Source organism: Cyrtonyx montezumae, unplaced genomic scaffold, assembly GCF_038088225.1.
Source record: "Cyrtonyx montezumae isolate F1298 unplaced genomic scaffold, pur_monq_1.0 scaffold_16, whole genome shotgun sequence".
Taxonomy (NCBI): domain Eukaryota; kingdom Metazoa; phylum Chordata; class Aves; order Galliformes; family Odontophoridae; genus Cyrtonyx; species Cyrtonyx montezumae.
Genome location: NW_027071892.1, coordinates 1542248 through 1563434, shown reverse-complemented (window position 1 = coordinate 1563434; position 21187 = coordinate 1542248). Strand labels below are relative to the sequence as shown.

Sequence of the window (21187 nt, the reverse complement as noted above, 5' to 3'; positions counted from 1 at the left end):
TTTGTAAGGATATCTATCCTTTTCAGCCACTAGCACTCGTTCCCAGAGGGTAGCGACTCCATTCAGACATCTGCCAATTCCTCTGTCAATAGCTGGGTCTCGAGCAATGCTTCCCAGTTGGCGGGATTCGCTGCCATCTAGGGACACGCTGCTGGCACCGTTGTTGACACACCGCAGCAACCAGGTGACAATAGATTCACCCGAGCGCCATACAAACTCCTTTCTTGAACCTTGTATTTCAGTCATCTTTAGGGGCCGATGAGTAGTGGTAACAGTGACTCCATCATCATCGCTGTCTTCTCCATGTCTCTCACTTTTCTTAGTGGCCTTTCTAGGTGGTGGTGGTGGTGGTGGTGGTGCTGAGGAGGGCCCCTCGCCTGGATCTTCCTTATCTTTCTCTGCTTCTTCTTCTTTCTGTTCTAGGCGCGAGGACGGCCGTGTCCATTTCTGGCCTTCCACAGGGGCAACCGACACTGATACCGGTGCTTCCTGTGATTGGTCAGGTCTAACTTCGAGGTTTTCATTTTTGCTTTGGACCTTGGTTTGGAAACCATTTCTCTCCAGAATATCAATTATAGCTCGATAAGTACAAGCCAGACCCCAAACAATACATTCCTTCTCAGATCGTCCTGAGTCCCATGACTCCTTACCTAAACACTCACTGAATTTCTCAGGATCCCACAGGTGCTCAAGATCAAAACTGCATAACACCAGGGGTCCCCACGCTTCTAATTTCTTTCCTAATTTTTTCCACCTTCCCTGCCATTCAACACTCTCTGGTTTTGCGGAAGGCTTCCTCCACATGATATAAATTGCCAAGAGAGCATTCAGAAAAATAGATAACACAGTTGTCAGGTTGACATCTTGAAAATAGGTAAAGGCCTGAAAAGAGTAAGTGGAAACCATTCCAAATGCTGCATAATCTGTCTTGTTAGCCAGGGTGTCTAGGCAGGAGGTATGTAACCCCCTCAGCACACTAAAGTAGCTGTATACATACATTACTCCGGTGCTGAACATGAGGAGCTTAAAAAGACGCCAGCATGCTATAAGGTACATGAAAAACCTTAGTCCACTTTGCACCAGATTTACAATGGAGTACCAATACTGCACTGCCCGCATCCTCCACCAATAATTGTCACGGTGTTATCCGTGACAGTGACCCAAGGGAAAACCGAGAAGGGAGAGAGAAAAAGAAACTGTGTCAGTGGCCGCGCGGCCGCCCGAGCAGAGCCGCGCTCCGGGCGGGGAGGAGGGAAACAGCGGGAAGAGATGGGTCTACAAGAAGACAACGGCACGATCTGAGAAGGAACGGTAACTTTACTAAATATAATAAAATAGAACAATTGAGAGAGAGATAAAATTTCCAAACCAAAAGCTGTGAGCTTATGTTAAGGAGGAAAATGCAGGGGAAGCACACATGCTGAACCTCCGCGGCAGCCCAGAGGAAGGCGCCCAGGCAGAGCCCTGCCTGGCATCCAGTGCAGAGCTCCGCCCCCCTGTTGCTCCCACAGCATTAACTCCTTAACTGCTGCATGATGCTCTGATGTGGAATACCGGCATCAAAACCACAAAACCACAACAGCGTGTCATATAAACGAGTACATTGCAGAGGACAGACCTGCATGCTGAAGGAGATGGACAGAATCCAATTTATTTGCTCTTCCGTTTGTTGTCAGAGAAGTCCATGACAGACAAGACTCTTCTGCAGCGAGCTTCCGTTAGCTTCTTGCTTCCTCACTTGGCTCCTGTGCAAAGGAGAAAAGAATGGCTTTATGCTCTGTCCTTCCCTAAGACCGCTGTCCTTTAACTTTGTGCTGGAACAGCTGAGCAACGTGAGATGAGACGCTGTCTGAGACTTCTGGGCACCTGCTAGCTGTCTGCCAGAGCTCTCAGAAAAGGCACACAGTATAAAGAGAGCAACCTCCTTAACGTCAAAGCTGAACGTCCTGTGTGGATTGTGCTGCAAGAGAGAGAAACCTTTTCTGGACCTGGTAGGTGAGGTGATGGGTTCGGCAGCAGGCCCTGAAGGAGCGCTACAGAGCTGTGCAGAAATGCAGGCTCACTGGGCTCTGCAGCAGTCTTGTCTTGCTGAAGGTGCAATACCATCACAGGAAATGGTGTCCCTGAGAACTGTGCAAGAAGTGCTGCTGTGATGAAGGCCCAAGCTGAGAAAATCTGAGAGAGCAGCTGCAGTTTTTCTCCTCGCTCCTCCTTGTGCTCATGAGTGACTGTCAGCCCTCACTTGCAGATAAATGTGCTTGCGGGCAGGATGTGCCCCTCCAGCACAACCCGCCAGGGCCTTCTGAGCTCAGCACAGCTAAGGCAAAGCTCCCCAAAGCTGGCCTCCTCCAGGAGCATGCAGGAACACAACTGGCAAACCAACAACATCCAGCAAAATGAGTTGTTTCTAGAACCACCCACACTCTCCCCTTTCTCATGTTCCTGTCCCAAAGCTACAAGTAATTTTAGACCATTACTCTACAAACGTGGGTAAGCTGAGGTAGCTGGGTCATGCTGCCATGTCCTCTGGGCACACTTGAAAGTGTGTTTTGAGGCTGTTTAAATCAGTACTTACTTTGAGATAAACTTTGATGTTACAGTGCGTTAGCATGTGCACATTTTTCAAGCTCCAAGTGGGAAGATTTACACTGGACGTAAGGAAAAAGTCTTTTACAGTGAGGGTGGTGGCACTGGCACAGGATGCCCTGTGATGTGCTGGGAGCCCCACTGATGGAGACATTCAAGGTCAGGCTGGGCCTGAGGACCCGACAGAGCTATGTGTGTCCCTAATCACTGCAGGCCACTTGGACTAGTTGGCCTTTAAAGGTCCCTTCCAACTGCAAGGACACTATGATTGTAACTCTCACCAAACCCCATACTGACAACTTGGTGTTTACATTTAACGCTGAAGCACCAAAACAGATGAAGATGCCCCAGCACTCAGAAAACATCCACTAAACGAACCAGAAGCGGTTCACTGTTAAAATAAATGAAGCAGCCAATGCTACAGGGTAGCTGCAGTTTGAAGTCAGAGTGCAGACCAAAACACGGGCTGTTACCTCGAGGAGCTCCAGTAGTTGACCAGAGCTGAAAGAACGATGTAACAAACACTGAGCACTCCAGAAACTCCCAAGTGAAAGCGCACCCAGGCCACAGAGCACGCAAAGCAGGGCTATGCCCCCAATGGATATCACAACACCTACGGAAACAAAATAGAGATCGTTATTTAAACGTGTTGGAAAAGCAGGCATTCAACCACAACCCCAAAGTAAAAGCGTTTGAGAAAAAGCATTGAGTGCAGAGGGTAAGAGCCGAGAGCAGCAAAGCATCGGAGGGCTGAGTTCTGCTGCCTGCTTGGGGCACCACACACACGGATCTTCAACCACTTCACCCAGGACTCCGGGAAGAAGAGGAAGGAAAAGGTTTTGCATCCACAAATTGCACGCATACAATACCTTCAATGACTATCACACCGACGCAAGCCATGACGACTGTTGTAACAACAAAAATCGGGAAAAACCCCAGAGGAATAGTGGACACGACAACAAACATCAGGAGCGATAGGGCAAGAAAAGGATGGTCATCTAAATATAGGCCAACGCGGGAGTTCATAAAGGCGACAACCTGCGGAGGGAAGAAGAACGCTTCAGACTTCATCTCATCGTAACTTCCGAAGGCCACAGCTCTCCAGTGAAAAACACGGGTACGTCTTTTCTAAGCCTGCATAGTTGGGAGTACAGCGTAGCAGGTGGAAAGCAAAGCCTTCTTGTTACAGCACTTACACGCTGCCATGTTCAGGTAGGAGAGGCATTTCTTTTCCTCTAAGGAAATATGTACACTGGATTTAGTTTTTTGTAGAGCAGCACAAGCATGTCACCAGGATGCTGCTCCTCTGCCTCAAATGGTTCTTAGCAGTAACAGAAATGCAGAACAGCTGTCCTCTCACATGACTGCAGAAGAGGTGGGGCTGCCCTTCCCCTGCGCTCGAGTGTTCACTTAAGAAAGAGCACTGAAAAATGGGGAAAAAAAAATCACTGAAAGAAATGGGGGCATCACATCTCAAGAGCTGAAAGGTCCTGGCTTCATGAGTGCGTTACAGATCATTCTCGTGCACACTTACATTTGAGTTGCTGTGGATGGACTGCACAATGAAGCACCATTGCTTCTGCAGCTTCTGCAGTTCTTTAGATGTGCTGCGAGCCGTGCGGCCTCCAGGCTTCTCAGCCACCGACCTTCCCTGCAGCCACGGTCAGGGCACTGCACACTCCTGCAGGTGTTTCCTGAAAAGGAAGAAAAAGTTTTTGCCAAGACAGATACTGTAGATTCTGTTTGTTAATGTCACTGACCTGCCTGGAAGCCCACCTGTGCAACCTGTACTTGGGAGATGCTCTGGCAGGGGTTGGACTCGATGATCTCTAGAGATCCCTTCCAACCCCTACAGTTCTGTGATCTGGAGCTTAGAAGATTAGGATTGCAAATGAAACCTAGCACACGGGTCCTGAAAGCTCTTCTGGAACTCCCAAGGGCAGAAACACCAATCAGTCCACCCCATCTTCTCCCCTGTGGCCCTGTGTTCACTGCAGGGAAACAGCAATGGCCTTCAGAAGTCCAACTCGGAGGGTTCTGTGGCCATACAGCACTGCTCTGCACAGCTCATCTCAGCACAGCTCAGCACCACACTGCACAGCTCAGCTCAGCACAGCTCAGCACCGCACTGCACAGCTCAGCTCAGCTCAGCTCAGCTCAGCTCAGCTCAGCTCAGCTCAGAAACACAATGCACTGCACAGCTCAGCTCAGCTCAACACCGCACAGCTCAGCTCAGCTCTGCACCCAGCGCGTCCCCGCATCGCCGAGCGCGACAGTGTCGGGGCAGCAGCAGCCGCCGAACCCTTCTTTCCACCCCTGCAGACGTCATCTGTAGTCGCTGGATTCCATCGCCCGCATCACGTCACGCTTTCCTTCTGCTTCTGAACACGTAACCGTCAGCGTTTCTGACCAAACTTGGCTGCCTCCTCCCCTCCCCGGGCACTGCGGCACAGATCCGCGGCACTGAGCACAGCCCCCACGGCCCCACCGCCCGGATCCTCTCCCGGAGGGAACCTGGAGGCCTCGACCTCCAGGCCTCGCCGCGGGGCGTTACACGGGCGACCCCGAGACCCGGACCCGGAGCGGCGTGCCCCGTCCGCACAGGGCCGGCCCCGCTCACCTCCCGCCGGCCGCTGTCGCTCGGTGTCCCGCGGCGCGGGCCGGAGCTCCTGGAGCGCGGACGGAGCGCGGAGCCGCCCTCTCGTTACCGTCTCCGCCCGGCGGAAGGTCGGAGGAGGGGATGGGGAAGGGACGGGCCCGCCCGCTCTGCTGTTCGGCCCAGTGCGCGTCCGGGCTACGTTTCGTTGCTCCGCGTCCCGGAGCCTTCTGTTTATTTCGATTTCTTTTACGGCTGGAACTAGGGACGGAAAACGCAGGGGCAGCTCCAGGACGTCCCACGCGCGGCTCCGAGCCGCGGCCATGCCCCGCAGGAGCCGACGGTTCCGAAGTGCGGGCAGCCGCCCCGCGCGGCGCCGGGACCTGCAGCCCACTCGTGCGGGAATCCTGCCCGGGCGGTGCCGCGTGGGAGCTCACGCCGTAGGGAACCGCCCCGGCCGGGGCTGTGTGCTGCTCCCGGTGCCGTCGGGGCCGCTGCTGAGGGCTCCCTGCTCCGGCGGCCCTTAGCTGTGCCGGTCAGAAATCGGCAAAATGTTCCTTCGCATTTCTGCTTTAACGACTGGTTTTGGTCGGGGCCACCGTGGCAGTGTTGAGAAGCCGAGTATTAAATGCGCCAGGGTTGTTTTAAATGGCAGTAAAGCCCCAGGAAAAAGAGAGCAGTGGAAACCAGAGAACAGGCAGAAGGGAGAAGGAGGGTGGGAATGCAGGAAAAGAGTGGAAAAATGGGGGAAATAGTTAAAAGTGAGGTGTACCGGGGAACACAAGGTCAAGCAAGAAAAACAAAGCAAGGGAAACGTTTCAGTGGGAAAATGGAAAAACTGGGGACAAGAGGGGAGGAGAAGGGAAAAGGCAGGGTGAGCAGGAGAATGCGGGGGGAATGAGTGAAGCCGGGGGAAAAATGGAAAGGGGCAGAAAAAGCTGGAGAAGCCGGCACAGCGGGCGGGGAGAGCAGGTCCGAGCTGCGTCCTGCAGGCAGCACCGCACCGCACCGCACCGCTCCCTGTCCCTTCCCTGTGCTGTGGGGAGAGGAGCAAAAAAAAAAAAAACCCAACGCAGAACGCGTGGGTTGAGAGAAAACGGAGAGAAATGGAAAAGGACAACGATGTCTAATGTATGTATCTGTGCGTATGTAAGAAGCGATGCAGAAGGGGTCTCTCGCCGCCCCCAGCTGAGCACAGCCTCGGCTCCGCACCGCACTGCGTCGCTGCAGCTGCACGCATCGGTGTTACGGACGTTCCTCTCCTGGGACCTCACCCACAGCATCGCACCAGAGACGCCGGAAACCATTCCGTCCCAGCTGGAAATGAGACAATTCCATGCAGCCCTCTGCCACTGAGCGTCAGAGCGGCGCGGATCTGTCACCAGCGCTCCTCCCCTCGGAACGCCCTTTGGAAAGCAGCAGTGCGACGCTCATCTTCCAGATGTCTGTTATCAAGGAAAATGCCTCATTTGTTATCGGCTCTAGAACAGCATCCTTTAAATTAAACACCGCAACTCGTGGAAACACTTGGCGTTGTCCGATCAACTTAATTCGGACATGAAAGGTTCTTGCCGTGTTCAGAAATCTCTTTTTCACAGCTTTAGAATAGACGTCAATGCGGAACAAGCAGAGCTTCATTCTGCAGCCCTTTCTCTTTTTCCTCAGCAGGAATCGGTCTGGGAGGGGACTCAGGGACATGGGGAACCTTCTGCCTCTCGAGAAAGAGCACAACTTTGGATTACTGCTGTCCAGGGAGTGCTGCTTTTTGCCAGGCTGGAGTATCTTTAAGATAGCACACTTCTGCTGGTCTATCCTCCAGGTGAAAAGTTTCAAGCTGAATATTTGACTGCTTTGCAAGTACGGTCTTTCAGTGGGAATGTGCTGCAGAGTGTTCCTCACGTCAGCAGTGAAAATGGGCCCAGGGTCCCGTGCTTGCTGTGCTCCATGCCCCTTTCATTTACCATACATATGTTCAGGCGGTTGTACCGTCATCCATTCCCTCCCAGGTAACAACGTGCTCTGCGGTTTGACGAGAGCAGCACTGCCCCAGGACATCAGAACCTGCAAAGCAAGGGCGAGATGGGATTTCTCACATCAGTATGGCAAATGCCAATTGGTCTGAATTTGTCAGTGGGAAAACAAATCTGTTCCACATTTGGTCATAATGCACTTTGAAAGATGCATTTTCTTCCATAGAGTTTAGTAAAGTATGTTTTACCATTCCCATATAAAAAAAATTCTTACATCAATGACACCATTGAGGAATATAAATAACAAAAAGAATCAAACCTAAAGAAACCACGTACCCAGTGCTATTCAGTGGGAAAGTAAGTACCCAGCAAGTACTTTTACTGAGAGAGTCCTCACCACTTTGTGTATTCTTCTCTGTCCCAAAGCATCCTCACAGATGGAGAATGTCAAGACATTTCCTCTGACATGAGCTTTGAGATGGCCGTGGTTACTTTCTGAACTGTCTTTCTCCTAGATTTTCTGGCTTGCTCTCAGTTCCTCATGAGGAGGACTTGCCTAGTACATTTCCTTGTGTGTTCTAGCTGGTGCTCTGTCACGTCTCAGTCGGTGACAGTGAGTGGGACTGAGTGTGCTCAGCCAGGCTGCCGGCGGCTCTGCTGAGCACTGCAGCTGATACATTGCGAGGAACACATGCCATCCTGAAGGGCCTGGGCAAGTGTGGGAAACCCAGTGGGGTTCAACAAGACCAAGTTCAAGTAAGAGGACATGGGGAATGGTTTTAAGCCAAAACCACAGAAGGTTCAGATTGAATGCTAGGAAGCAGTCCTTTACTCACAGGGCTCTGGGCAGCCTGGGCTGATGGTGGCAGCCAGCCCACAGCAGTGGCCTGCAATGTGACGGTCATTCAGGTCCCTTCCAACTCAATCCATTCCATGATTCTCTGGAAGTGAGTGTCTGTTTGCCTCCCAGTAGTTTTCCATGAGTGAGAGGCAGGGGGAACAGGGCGGATTGGAGCATGTGAGGCATTCCACCTGTCCTTGGGATCTGAGTAGCTGCTGTGTGTTTGAGGCCGGTGCTCCGTGTTGTCCACAGACAACTGCAGTGTTGCTAAGAGCACCTTTTGAGTGCTTCTAGGAAAGGTGTGCATGCCCTGTGTCTCTGAATGTTGAATACTGATCTCTTGCATGAATCCAAGAAGGCTTGTGGCAAGCATGCTCAGTGAAGGTGTCCAAAGCCAGCAGGGCATGGTGTTACAAAACCACCAGCAGGCATGTGAGGTTTAAAAAGAAGGCAGAGTGCTGTTGAGCACTGTGATGCTGGGGGGCATTCTAAGGGGCAGTGGGCAGAGAGAAGAGACGCTCAGGACAGCTACAAGGAGCCATCTTTGTGATGCGTTCCTCTTGTTTCATAGTCTCCTTTGTACTGTCCTTAGACGGCTGCTGTGGTACTTGCTACTGTGGTCAACAGTGTCATTAATGAAATAGCAAGTGTCAGAATTCCTGGTGTCAACAGTTCTCCATGTTCCTGCCTTGTTAGAGGCACTGCACCTCACCACGAGCCATCTGCACACGCACACCTGATCAACAGGCAGAAGGGAGCTCCAGAGCAGATGGACGTGACGCACGTGGCACTTTGTCCAGCAGAGACATCTTGCAGGGTTCCAAGAAGGGCCCAGGTCTGCGCTGGGGGCAGAACAACCCCATTCTCCCAGGCAGACTGTGCCCTGGGCAACACAGCAGCTTCTATGTGAGCCACTGAAATTCCTCGTTCTGGACAAAGGGCAGGAACTGGAGAGATTCCAGACGAGAGATGTGAAGATGGGGTTAGAGACACTGAGGAAGCCTCCCTGCATAGATGGCGAAGCTGAGGGAGTGAGATCTCTGGCATTTGTCCAATAGAAGGCACCAAACAAAACCCTTAAGCCCCCAAATATCTATCTCCCTGTACGCCATATATCCATGAGACGCAGAGAGAGGCCTTGCCAGAGTCCTTGGCAGTGCTGACTGTGCCCTGATTCAGGACAGCTCAGAAGAGCTCAAGGACAGCTCTTCACATATCAAGCCTCCCCAGCACTTCCCAGTTGTGCTGGGAGCTTTGGTGACCATCCACTTAGACAAGCAAGCTGAGGCTGGGACCAAGGTGGCTCTCCCCGGCGTGCAGCTCTCCCACTGCTTCCCTGAAACCAAGTGTTGGCCCCAGCCCTACGCTCTCTATCCCAGTGGAAATGGCCACAGCAGCTGCTTTCGGACAGAACGTCTTTCGTGGTCAAAAGGTGGGTCTTTCCAAAAAACCCTAGCCTTGTTGGCAGCGGTTACAGGAGCATTCGGTGGCTCAGGGGAATCCTGAGAACTTGTCAGCATTTTATGGGTTGGTTCAGCTCGGTTCTGAGTCTTAACGGATGGGGGACACACAGACCCCCATCCCAGGAACGAAAAGGAGAAAAGGGCAGGTAGACAGGTGGGTGTAAAAACAAAATAGTGACAATGATCTGAGGGGGAAAGCTAATTTATTAAATAGAACATTGGAATGAAAAATAACACAATATAATACAATATAATTGGAAATGAGGCTAATCAATCAAATAAAATGGGAGAGAGAGAGAGAGAGAGAGAGAGAGAGATAGTGTCCGGAATCCAAAGGGCTAACATGCTGCTGAGATGATCCAAATGGGAAAGAGAGGGATCTTTTAACTTATGGATATGGATATGGAATATGGATAACAAAAATCAGGAAACCATGACTGAACTTCAAGTAGAGCAGGAAGAGTCACTGTCAGTGGAAGAGCTTCTGGAAATCGTGGGAAGAAAGGTTGGTATTCCCTCATTCTGCTAAACGGTGATTTAAAATCTGCTGCAAAGGCCAAGGAGAATGGCTTGGAAATGTCCTTTTCATTCACGACATCTACATCCTTCCTTGTAGACTCTCCCAGCTTCTATCTTTCTTAATTTCCAGTTGGATCTCTCTTCCTGTTGATGTCCGCATGATCCAGACCTACCTTTGTTGCCCGTTCTCTCTTGCACGCACTGTGGGAATGAGTTTGCAGTACTCACTGATAGGAATCAAGGGGACACTAAAAAGACCTTGCAACGTAAGTCCTGGCAGTGTACTGCCAGCAGCTGATTTGGCTGTCCAGAACCCTGGCAGCACAAATGCTTTGTTACCAAAAACAGCAAAAGTATTTTGGGGAAAAGACAACTCACTGATATTTTTTTCCACATGCAGAGCATAAGAATACACTCATCACCAGCAAGGACAGGTGTATGGACAGCAGCACAGCAAAGACCACTTTCGTCACAAGGATTTCCAGTTTTGGCAGCTCATTGTCAACAGGAGCCTTTGTGGTGGTATTCCCAGCATCCACACCTGGAAGAACGGAGACAACATCACAGGTTACCATCATCTTGCACTGCAGATAATCTCTCAGTGTGATTCATGGACCCAAGAGTCGTCCTTTTCCATCAGTGGGTAGCTCTTCTCTCTTGCCTGTCCACCAAAGGACAATGAGGATTGCTTCCACTTCTCGTTGAGGGGGGAGAGGTAGAATTGGCGCTGCCCATGTCTTGCTCAGAGTCAAGGGCCGGGGCTCTGCTCTGGGGTCTGGGTTTTCACCGTGCGGAGCACTGCAGTGCAGGAACACTCATACTCTCGCAGTCTCACAAGCCCTTATGTCCCCTCAGATGATATGCCTCAGGCTCAAGGTCGAGCTCCAGCCAGCACAAGGCAAAGCTGGAGCCAGCCCAGGGTGAGAAACACTCCTGCAGGCTCCAGCCACACAGGGCCCGGCTCCTCGCCTGAGGGAGGCTTCTTTCATAGCACGTGCTGTGCGTCAACATGCTCAGGTTTGGCTGCTGGCCTGCTGTGCGAGAGCTGGCACGAAGAGTCTGCTGGCTCACAGTGATTCTGCTTTGTGACAATGGATGACCACTGGACAGAAATTACCTGGCCAACCAGTTTCTTGAACTGCCTGTGTTTCGTTGCCAGAGACTGCCTGTCTGTCACCTCTGCCTTCCTGCAATGGCTCCTGCTGCGCAGTCTCTTCCTCACCACGCTCTGCCTTCTCAATTTTCCGCAATAGTTTTCCTATGATCTGGGGTGACCTCTGGGAGTATTCCTCTTTTGTAGTGGTATCATTTCGTGGGTAAATCTCCTGTGCCTGAAGTGTTGAATACCAGTGGGGAGTCAGTGGAATCCCAAAGACAAACTAGGACAGGATTCGACTCCACGAATTGACTAAGAGGGCCTGCAGGGACAAGTGTGATCAGGCAGTGGTGAGGAGAGCTTTCTCTGCGTGTCGAGACCCACTTTTTCCTCAGTGAGCTGCAGGGTCCGGTGGCGGGTCAGGGAAGAACATGGCCCAAATGCCAAGGTGTGGGTTCTCTCAGCTGAACAGGGGCAGGGGTAACCTTCCCACTGAAACTCGGCAGCTCTCCAAGTACCCAAATACTCATGACTGACCTGTGCAAGGCCTCCATGGTACAAGCAGATTAAGAAGACCTTGACAGGTTCTGAAGTAAAGTTAGAAACTACTGTGGCCCATAATTTCAGCCTTTGAGGAAACCCACCCAACTTAGTCTCAGCATGACTCAGGCATCAGAAGGAACAGAAGAGTCCTCCTATGCCAGAGTCCCATCTGTGTGGGTGTTTTTGGTGAAGTCAGTAAAGACAGACTCAACACCCCTGGGATGCCTACAGGACTCCAGCCAAGGATTTGACAAGGCCTTCCACGGAGGCACTTCTGAAACCAAAGAGCCAGGAGAACTTTCCATCATACGCTGTAATCTACGCCACCTTGTAACGGCATCAGCGAGGGGGCAGGTGGCATCAGGGAATCATGCAATGACAGGGCACGCACAGGCACGTCTGGATTCTCACACGTGCAGACATGTGGCTGACATTAGGGCTTTGAGCTGGCAGATCTCAAAGGAAGTGAAAAGCCATGACATACCCACGCGATCTGCCAGACCTTTGTACCTGGAACCCAGCTGAGAAGCTGGATCCCATTCCCCACCATTCACATCTGTAAAGACACACAACACAGAGCAGCTCCCGTCAAACCTGTCCATATACTTCTTCAGATAGCAATGACAGGGGACTACTCCACAACCCTCTTCTCTCCATTCCACACAGGATCATTTTGAAAACTGCTTCTGGGAATGTACGGTGGCACCTGGCTAGTGAAAAGCTAACCATGTGTGGAACTGCACAGGGATGGGTGCTGAAGGGGAAACAGGAAGGGAAGGGAAGGGGAAAACGTAAAGGTCCTTTTCTTCCTGTCACATAACTGTGGGTGGGCCCAGTCTTAATAACTTGACTGAGCTGAAACTGTGACAAGCCACTGCGTACAATCACAGATGTAAGTAAGGGCAGAAGAAAAGATATCCCATTGCATGTGGCGACCTCTCTCCCCCTTGGTAACATGCAGTGACTACAAGGGGCTCAGGTACTGAGCTGCAACCCAGGCATGGGGCAAAATATCCAAAGATGCAGAGGGGCCAGGAGCGCTGTTGCCTGTCATTCAGAGGCTTTCAGAAGGCTATCCCCAGGCTGTGTGAAAGAGACTGCAGAGACATCATGGAGTATTATTGGGTCCCTTGAGGTTCTGAGACACAGACAGCAAGCCACCTCAACACTGGCAGTGTACAGCAGCCAAGAAACCATAAAGGCCCATGCTTTTCATGGAGAAGAACCCCCTGGCCAGTGTAGAGCGGAACACTTGCAGAAGTATCAGCACCAAGGATGAACACGTGTCAGTGAAATGAAGACTGGTGACTTACTTCCGGTATCCAACACAGGCTTGGGGACAGGATTCGACTCCGCGAATTGACCAAGAGGGCCTGCAGGGACAAGCGTGATCAGGCAGTGGTGAGGAGAGCTTCCTCTGCGTGTCGAGACCCACTTTTTCCTCAGCGAGCTGTGGGGTCCGGTGGCGGATCAGGGAAGAACATGGCCCAAATGCAAAGGCGTGGGTTCTCTCAGCTGAACAGGGGCAGGAGTAACCTTCCCACTGAAACTCGGCAGCTCTCCATGTACACAAATACTCATGACTGACCTCTACAAGGCCTCCAAGGTACAAGAAGAATTTTCACAACTTACCACTGCGTTGACCCCAGGACACAAAGCTTGGATCCTGGTCATCATCTGGATAGGGTACACCAATGCCATCATCTAGAATCAATACGAGCAGATTAGAGTAATTCCCTTTGCATGTTGTGATCTTCTCCCTTAGAAAGTGGAGCTGGGTCAGGTAATGGGATGGCAGAAAGACTCGGGTGATGATTGGCACAGTTGCAGCGCAGACACAATGAGCTGTTGGCTGCCACCTGGCAGCTTACAGAATACTCTGTCCACATTACACGCTATATCCCTCACGGGCTGCATGGCAGAAGATCCATCGCCTTGGGACCTTCTTCTGGGGACATCTCCAGTGCACAAAAAAGGAAGGTCACACTGAAGCACCAGAGGGAAACACGCCCATCTCTTCCTCTGAGATGTGGACTGGGGCTCTGTTTTGGAAACTGGGAGTCATTTATGGGGAGTACCACGAGGCTGGAGAAGAAAAGCTCATGCTTTTCCCAGCACACATCTTCTGAGCTCTCTCCAGGGACGTGTCAGGCAGTGCTCCAGCCAGCAAGCAACAGAGCCATGGCCCATTTCAGTCCCTGGGAGCAGTGCTGCCACAGGCTCTTGCCTGGCTCCTGTGATGCTGCCTGTCACCCCATGCCCACCATGGAAGGTAGCCCAAGGGAAGGCTGATGCAGGGCCATGATCACAGCCTGACCTCTTGCCCTCAGTGGTGCTCGGTTCTGGGCTCATCTCTGCCCACTCACCTGCTATCCGTGCTCGCCATGGAGCAGCACACATCTCCTGTATAAGCATAGCCATCAGCAGGAGGAGGAGGACAAGGTGGGTAGGGGCCATGGCCCCCCACACTCGTGCCATGCTGCCACCACTGTTGCTGCAGCCACAGCAAGTGCTGCTGTTGGGGCAGGCACAGGGCAATGTCCGTGACATGGAACAGCTTTCACAGTTGGTGCTTGTGACATCACGGCTCAGAGCAGGCAAACAGTGGGGCATTGTGACCTCACGGTCCCGTGATTCCAGGTGGAGGCTCGCTGAAGGCTGCTCCTCTGGTGATGAGCTGCACAAGGGATGCATGGGGCCACTGCTTCCATCACAGAATCACAGAATCCTGGGATGCCTTGGGTTGGAAGGGACATTAAAGAACTTATGCCTCCAACCCCACTGCCGTGAGCAGGGACACCACCCACTGGCTGAGCCTGCCCAGGGCCCCATCCAGCCATCTCTGTGGCCCTGCACCATTCTCATTCCAGGAGATCCCTGTCTGTTTTGGAACTGGGGAGCCCAGAACTGAACAATGCAATCTAAATGTGGCCTCAGCAGAGCAGATCACTTCCCTCAACCTGCCAGACATGCTGTGCTTAACGTCCCCCAGGATACCACTGGCCTTCTTTGTCGCAAGGGCAACTTTCTGGCTCATGGCCAGCCTGTTGTCCACCAGAACACCCAGCTCCTTCTCCGCAGACATCCTATTCTCCAAGCTGAACTATCAAAATGACCTCCTATGTGTTGCCCTCAAGATTTTCCATCATCTATTGTGCCCTCCTTTGGACACTCTCTACAAGTTTTAAGTCTTTCCTATATCGTGGTACCCAAAAGTGCACATGGTCGTTGAGCTGAGGTCACCGAGCATAGAGCAGAGCAAGGGAGTTTCTTCTGCGCATCAGCTAGCAATGCTGCGCCTTATGCCCAACAGAAGACAGTGGGCCTGTCTGATTACCAGAGCATACAGTTGGCTCACATTCAACTTGTCAAAAGCCAGAACCCCCAGATCCCCTTCCACAGAGTTCTTCTGCAGCCACTCTTCCCCAAGTCTGTAACATATATCCAGGGTTGCTGCATCCCAGGTGCAGAATCCATCAGTTGGTCTTGCTAAATTTCATACGGTCAGTGATTGCCCGGCCCTCTTACTTGCCGAGCTCTCTCTACAAGACCTTTATCCTCAAGGGAATCAGCTGCTCCTCCCAATTGGGTACCATCTGCAAACTTACTTCCTACACCTTCCAGTCCTGCATTCAAATCATTCATAAAAGTACTGAAGAGATCTGTACCTACTACAGAATTGAGCAGCGTTGACTTTTTCTGAAGAAAGGTCATTAAAAGGGATAACTTGTGTTTGGTTATGCCGGCAGTGTTTGTGAATCCCCAAAAGAAATCCCTGCGTTACAGAAAATACGTCCAAGAAGATGGAAATAGACAGGCCCAAGAGCGACTCTAAAACCTTTGAACTGATGGAAACCTCGACAGGAAGTGTTGTGGCAACTAGGTGGGGTTAATGGAGCGTCCCTGTACCCCTGAGGTGTCTGGAAAGTTTGATCAGGAAGGATGCAGCAGTGTTAATGTGCTTCATCCTGGGAGTTCAAATGCATCTGTTTGCAGTAGAGGGATGCGAGGCATCAGAGTGACCATATGTGTGCAAACGTCTCTGCTGGCCAGCGCATCAGGACTGAAATAGTTTTAAGCAAACATCACGGGATTTTAGCAGTTAAAGCTAGGTCTCAGGATTAACAGTATAAGTCAGATGAAATATATTTTTTCTTCAGCAGAGCAAATCCAAGAGCACCCTGGAGTTGCTCCACTAGGATAAGTGCTAGGCCCCATCCCTGCTGGCCATCATCCATCAGCATTTTAACTTCAAGCTGTTGTGGTTTTGTGGTTTTGATGCCGGTATTCCACATCAGACCATCATGCAGCAGTTAAGGAGTTAATGCTGTGGGAGCAGCAGGGGGGGCGGAGCTCCGCACCGGATGCCAGGCAGTGCTCTGCCTGGGCGCAGTTCCTCTGGGCTGCCTTGGATGTTCAGTACCTGTGCTTCCCCTGCAGTTTTCTCCTTAACCTAAGCTCACAGCTTTCTTATGCCTCCCCATATTTATACTTTTCTCATCGCCCTTCCTGCCAGAGAGGTTTCATCCTCTTGGCCTGTTTAATTATGGCACATGTGTCACAGTCATGGATAACCTGTGCAACGGCATCCATAGTTAAGTCCACCCCTCGGTCTCTAGCCTACTTATAAATCGTATCCCTTCCTTGATGGCCTGAGGTCTCATGGGCCCACCGAGCTAAAAATAAAACTCATTTGTTCAGCCTGTCCAAGTCTATCTGAGACACCTCAATTTTGGCAGCTCGATCTACCTGATGGTTATTTTTCTGCTCTTTCAGTAGCTCGATGCTTGGGCACATGAGCATCTACATAACGCACCTTAACATCCAACCTTTTTGTTCGGGCAGCAATGTCTTTCCACAGTTCAGCAGCCCAAATAGGTTTACCCTTCCGTTGCCAGTTGTCCTGTTCCCACTGCTGCAACCACCCCCATAAAGCGTTTGCCACCATCCAAGAGTCAGTATAAAGATATAGCATGGGCCACCTCTCCCGTTCAGCCACATCTAAAGCCAGCTGGACAGCCTTTACCTCCGCAAATTGGCTTGACTCTCCTTCTCCTTCGGTGGCCTCTGCAACTCGTCGTGTGGGGCTCCACACAGCAGCCTTCCATCTGCGATGCTTCCCAACAATACGACACGATCCATCAGTGAAGAGGGCATACGTCTTTTCATTCTCTAGTACTTCGTTATATGGTGGGGCCTCTTTAGCACGTAGTATCTCCTCTGATGGGGATGTTCCAAAGTTCTTGCCTTCAGGCCAGTCCATGATCACCTCCAGGATTCCTGGACGGTTGAGGTTCCCCATCCGAGCTCGCTGTGTAATCAGCGCAATCCACTTACTCCAGGTGGCATCGGTAGCATGATGGGTGGGGGGAACCTTTCCTTTGAACATCCAATTCAGCACTGGCAGTCGAGGTGCCAGGAGGAGCTGTGTCTCAGTACCAATTACTTCAGAGGCAGCCCGAACCCCCTCGTATGCGGCCAAAATCTCCTTCTCAGTTGGAGTGTAGCACTCCTCTGAACCCCTGTACGCTCTGCTCCAAAATCCAAGGGGTCGGCCTCGGGTCTCCCCAGAGGCTCTTTGCCACAGACTCCAAGTGGGACCTTTCTCTCCAGCAGCAGTGTAGAGGATGTTTTTCACATCCTGTCCCAACCGAACTGGCCCCAGGGCCACAGCACGGGCTATCTCCTGCTTGATTTGCTCAAAGGCCTGCTGCTGTTCAGGACCCCATGCAAAATTATTCTTTTTCCAAGTCACTTGATAGAGGGGGCTTACTATGAGGCTTTAGTTTGGGATGTGCATCCTCCAAAAACCTACTACACCCAGAAAAGACTGTGTCTCTTTCTTGCTAGTGGGTGGTGACATACTGGTGATTTTGTCAATCACATCTCCTGGAATGTGACGACGTCCATCTTGCCATTTTACTCCCAGGAACTGAATTTCTTGGGCAGGTCCCTTCACTTTGTTCCGTTTAATAGCAAAACCAGCAACCAGAAGAATTTGGATTACTCACTCTCCTTTTTTAAAAACTTCCTCTGCTGTATCACCCCACACAACAAAGTCATCAATGTACTGGAGGTGCTCAGGTGCCCCACCCTGTTCCAGTGTGGTTTGAATCAGCCCATGGCAGATGGTTGGGCTGTGTTTCCACCTCTGGGGCTAACGGTTCCAGGTGTACTGAACGCCCCTCCAGGTGAAAGCAAACTGTGGTCTGCACTCTGTGGCCTAAGGAATAGAAAAGAATGCATTGGCAATGTCAATAGTGGCATACCACTTGGCTGCTTTTGACTCCAGTTCATACTGCAGCTCCAACATATCTGGCACAGCAGCACTCAGTGGGGGTGTGACTTCATTCAGGCCACGGTAATCTACCGTCAGCCTCCATTCTCCACTGGCTTTACGCACCGGCCATATGGGGCTGTTAAAAGGTGAGTGAGTTTTGCTGATCACTCCCTGGCTCTCTAGCTGACGGATCAAGTTATGAATGGGGAGCAAGGAATCCCTGTTGGTGCGGTACTGCCGTCTGTGGACTGTTTTTGTAGCGATAGGTACCTGCTGCTCTTTCACTTTCAGTACCCCCACAACAGACGGATCTTCTGACAGGCCAGGTAAAACAGACAGCTGCTGAATGTTGCCTGCATCTACAGCAGCTATTCCAAAAGCCCATTGGTACCCCTTGGGATCCTTGAAATGTCCCCTTCTGAGATAGTCAATACCGAGTATGCATGGAGCCCCCTGTCCAGTCACTATGGGTTGCTTCTGCCAGGTTTTACCAGTGAGGCTTATTTCTGCCTCCAACACAGACAGTTCCTGAGAACCCCCAGTCACTCCAGAAATATGAATCAATTCTGTCCCTTTATAACTCGAGGGCATCAGAGTGCACTGTGCACCAGTGTCCACCAGTGCCTTATATCTTTGTGGCTCTAATGTTCCAGGCCATCTAATCCACACAGTCCAATACACTCTATTATCCCTTTCCCTCCCCTGGCTGAGGGCAGGGCCCCTCTATTGGTTACCTGCAGTGACGGGAGCAATTTCATTGGTGGCTGATCTCTGCTGTAGTTCTCTCACCCGTGCTCGCAGTGCAGGAGTGGGTTTTTTATGCCACTTCCTCATGTCCTCTCCGTTTTCTCGTAGGAAGCTCCACATGGCCACACGTGACACGATGTTACTGCCGTCATTTGCTCATGCAGAGGGGCGGTTGCCTTTGGTGGCCGAGACTTTCAACAGTTTGATAAATTGCTTCATCAGATTCTTTGCGTCATGCTCGTCTTCATCAGGTGTTTCCAATACTGACACAGGTTCATCCCTATTCATCAGTAATGACAGTTCCTCCAGTATAGTTTTCTTTATCTCACCTACTTCTTCTGCTACTATAGCGGCAATGGAAGCACGTGATGGTGGAAACTGTTGTTCAAAGTTTTGGAGGGTAATAGTCAATTCATAAACTTGGAGTCTTCTGTCTTGACCCTCGAATCTATGGAACATTGCTACCAGTGTACTTGCGTACCTCTCTGGTGCTGTTTTTGAGAGCTTGCGATATACATCAGGTGTGCACCTTACTCTATCAGGATCACGGTCCTGGTGTGGATTGTTAGGGACGAAATTGGGATCATACAGCATCTCTACTACGGCTGTTTCTTTCAAAAATTGGATGCCTTTCTCCACGGTGTTCCATCTTTCCACCTTTGGCTCCAGATCATCTTTGTAAGGGTATCTATCCTTTACATCCACTAGTACTCGTTCCCAGAGGGTAGCGACTCCATTCAGACATCTGCCAATTCCTCTGTCGATAGCTGGGTCACGAGCAATGCTTCCCAGTTGGCGGGCTTCGCTGCCATCTAGGGACACGCTGCTGGCACCGCTGTCCCAACACCGCAGCAACCAGGTGACAATAGATTCACCCGAGCGCCGTACAAACTCCTTTCTTGAACCTTGTATTTCAGTCATCTTTAGGGGCCGACGAGTAGTGGTAACAGTGACTCTATCATCATCGCTGTCTTCTCCATGTCTCTCACTTTTCTTAGTGGCCTTTCTAGGTGGTGGTGGTGGTGGTGGTGGTGGTGGTGGTGGTGGTGCTGAGGAGGGCCCCTCGCCTGGATCTTCCTTTTTTTTCTCTGCTTCTTCTTCTTTCCGTTCTAGGTGCGAGGACGGCCGTGTCCATTTCTGGCCTTCCACAGGGGCAACCGACACTGATACCGGTGCTTCCTGTGATTGGTCAGGTCTAACTTCGAGGTTTTCATTTTTGCTTTGGACCTTGGTTTGGAAACCATTTCTCTCCAGAATATCAATTATAGCTCGATAAGTACAAGCCAGACCCCAAACAATACATTCCTTCTCAGATCGTCCTGAGTCACATGACTCCTTACCTAAACACTCACTGAATTTCTCAGGATCCCACAGGTGCTCAAGATCAAAACTGCATAACACCAGGGGTCCCCACGCTTCTAATTTCTTTCCTAATTTTTTCCACCTTCCCTGCCATTCAACACTCTCTGGTTTTGAGGAAGGCTTCCTCCACATGATATAAATTGCCAAGAGAGCATTCAGAAAAATAGATAACAGAGTTGTCAGGTTTACATCTTGAATATAGGTAAAAACCTGAAAAGAGCAACTGGAAACCATTCCAAATGCCGCATAATCTGTCATGTATGCCAGGGTGTCTAGGCAGGAGGCATGTAACCCCTTCAGTACACTAAAGTAGCTGTATATATACATTATTCCGGTGCTGAACATGAGGAGCTTAAAAAGACGCCAGCATGCTATAAGGTACATGAAAAACCTTAGTCCACTTAGCACCAGATTTACAATGGTGTGCCAATACTGCATTGCCTGCATCCTCCACCAATAATTTTCACGGTGTTATCCGTGACAGTGACCCAAGGGAAAACCGAGAAGGGAGAGAGGAGAGAAAAAGAAACTGTGTCAGTGGCCGCGCGGCCGTCCGAGCAGTGCCTAGCTCCGGGGGGGAGGGGGAAACAGCGGGAAGAGATGGGTCTACAAGAAAACAACGGCACGATCTGATCAGGAACTGTAACTTTACTAAATATAATAAAATTGAACAACTGAGAGAGAGATAAAATTTCCAAACCGAAAGCTGTGAGCTTACGTTAAGGAGAAAACTGCAGGGGACGTGCTGAACCTCCACGGCAGCCCAGCCCGCTACAACGGGTTGTTAAAAACCACGTTGAGAGCAATGGGTGGTGGGACATTCAAGCACTGGGAGAAGCATCTGGCAGAAGCCACCTGGCTGGTCAACACTAGGGGATCAGTCAACCGAGAGGATCCTACACAGTCCAGCTCCCCACAGACCATAGAGGGAGATAAGGCCCCTGTGGTACATGTGAGGAGCATGTTGGGAAAAGCGGTGTGGGTCCTTCCAGCCTCTGGAAAGGGCAAACCCCTCCGTGGAACGGTTTTTGCGCAGGGACCTGGGTGCACCTGGTGGGTAATGGATAAAAATGGGGACGTCCAGTGTGTCCCACAAGGGAATTTGATGCTGGGGGAATGCAGTCTGTAATTACGTGTGTATGTATGTATATATATATTTTTTTCTATGTAACTTATGTTATTAC

General features: G+C 51.0%; 1 pseudogene; it reads right to left on the bottom strand.

Annotated features, from left to right (window-relative positions):
• Positions 1-1613: 1613 nt before the first annotated feature.
• On the bottom strand, positions 1614-4186 carry LOC136046418 (lipid droplet assembly factor 1-like; annotated as a pseudogene).
• Between the last annotated feature and the right edge of the window lie 17001 nt (positions 4187-21187).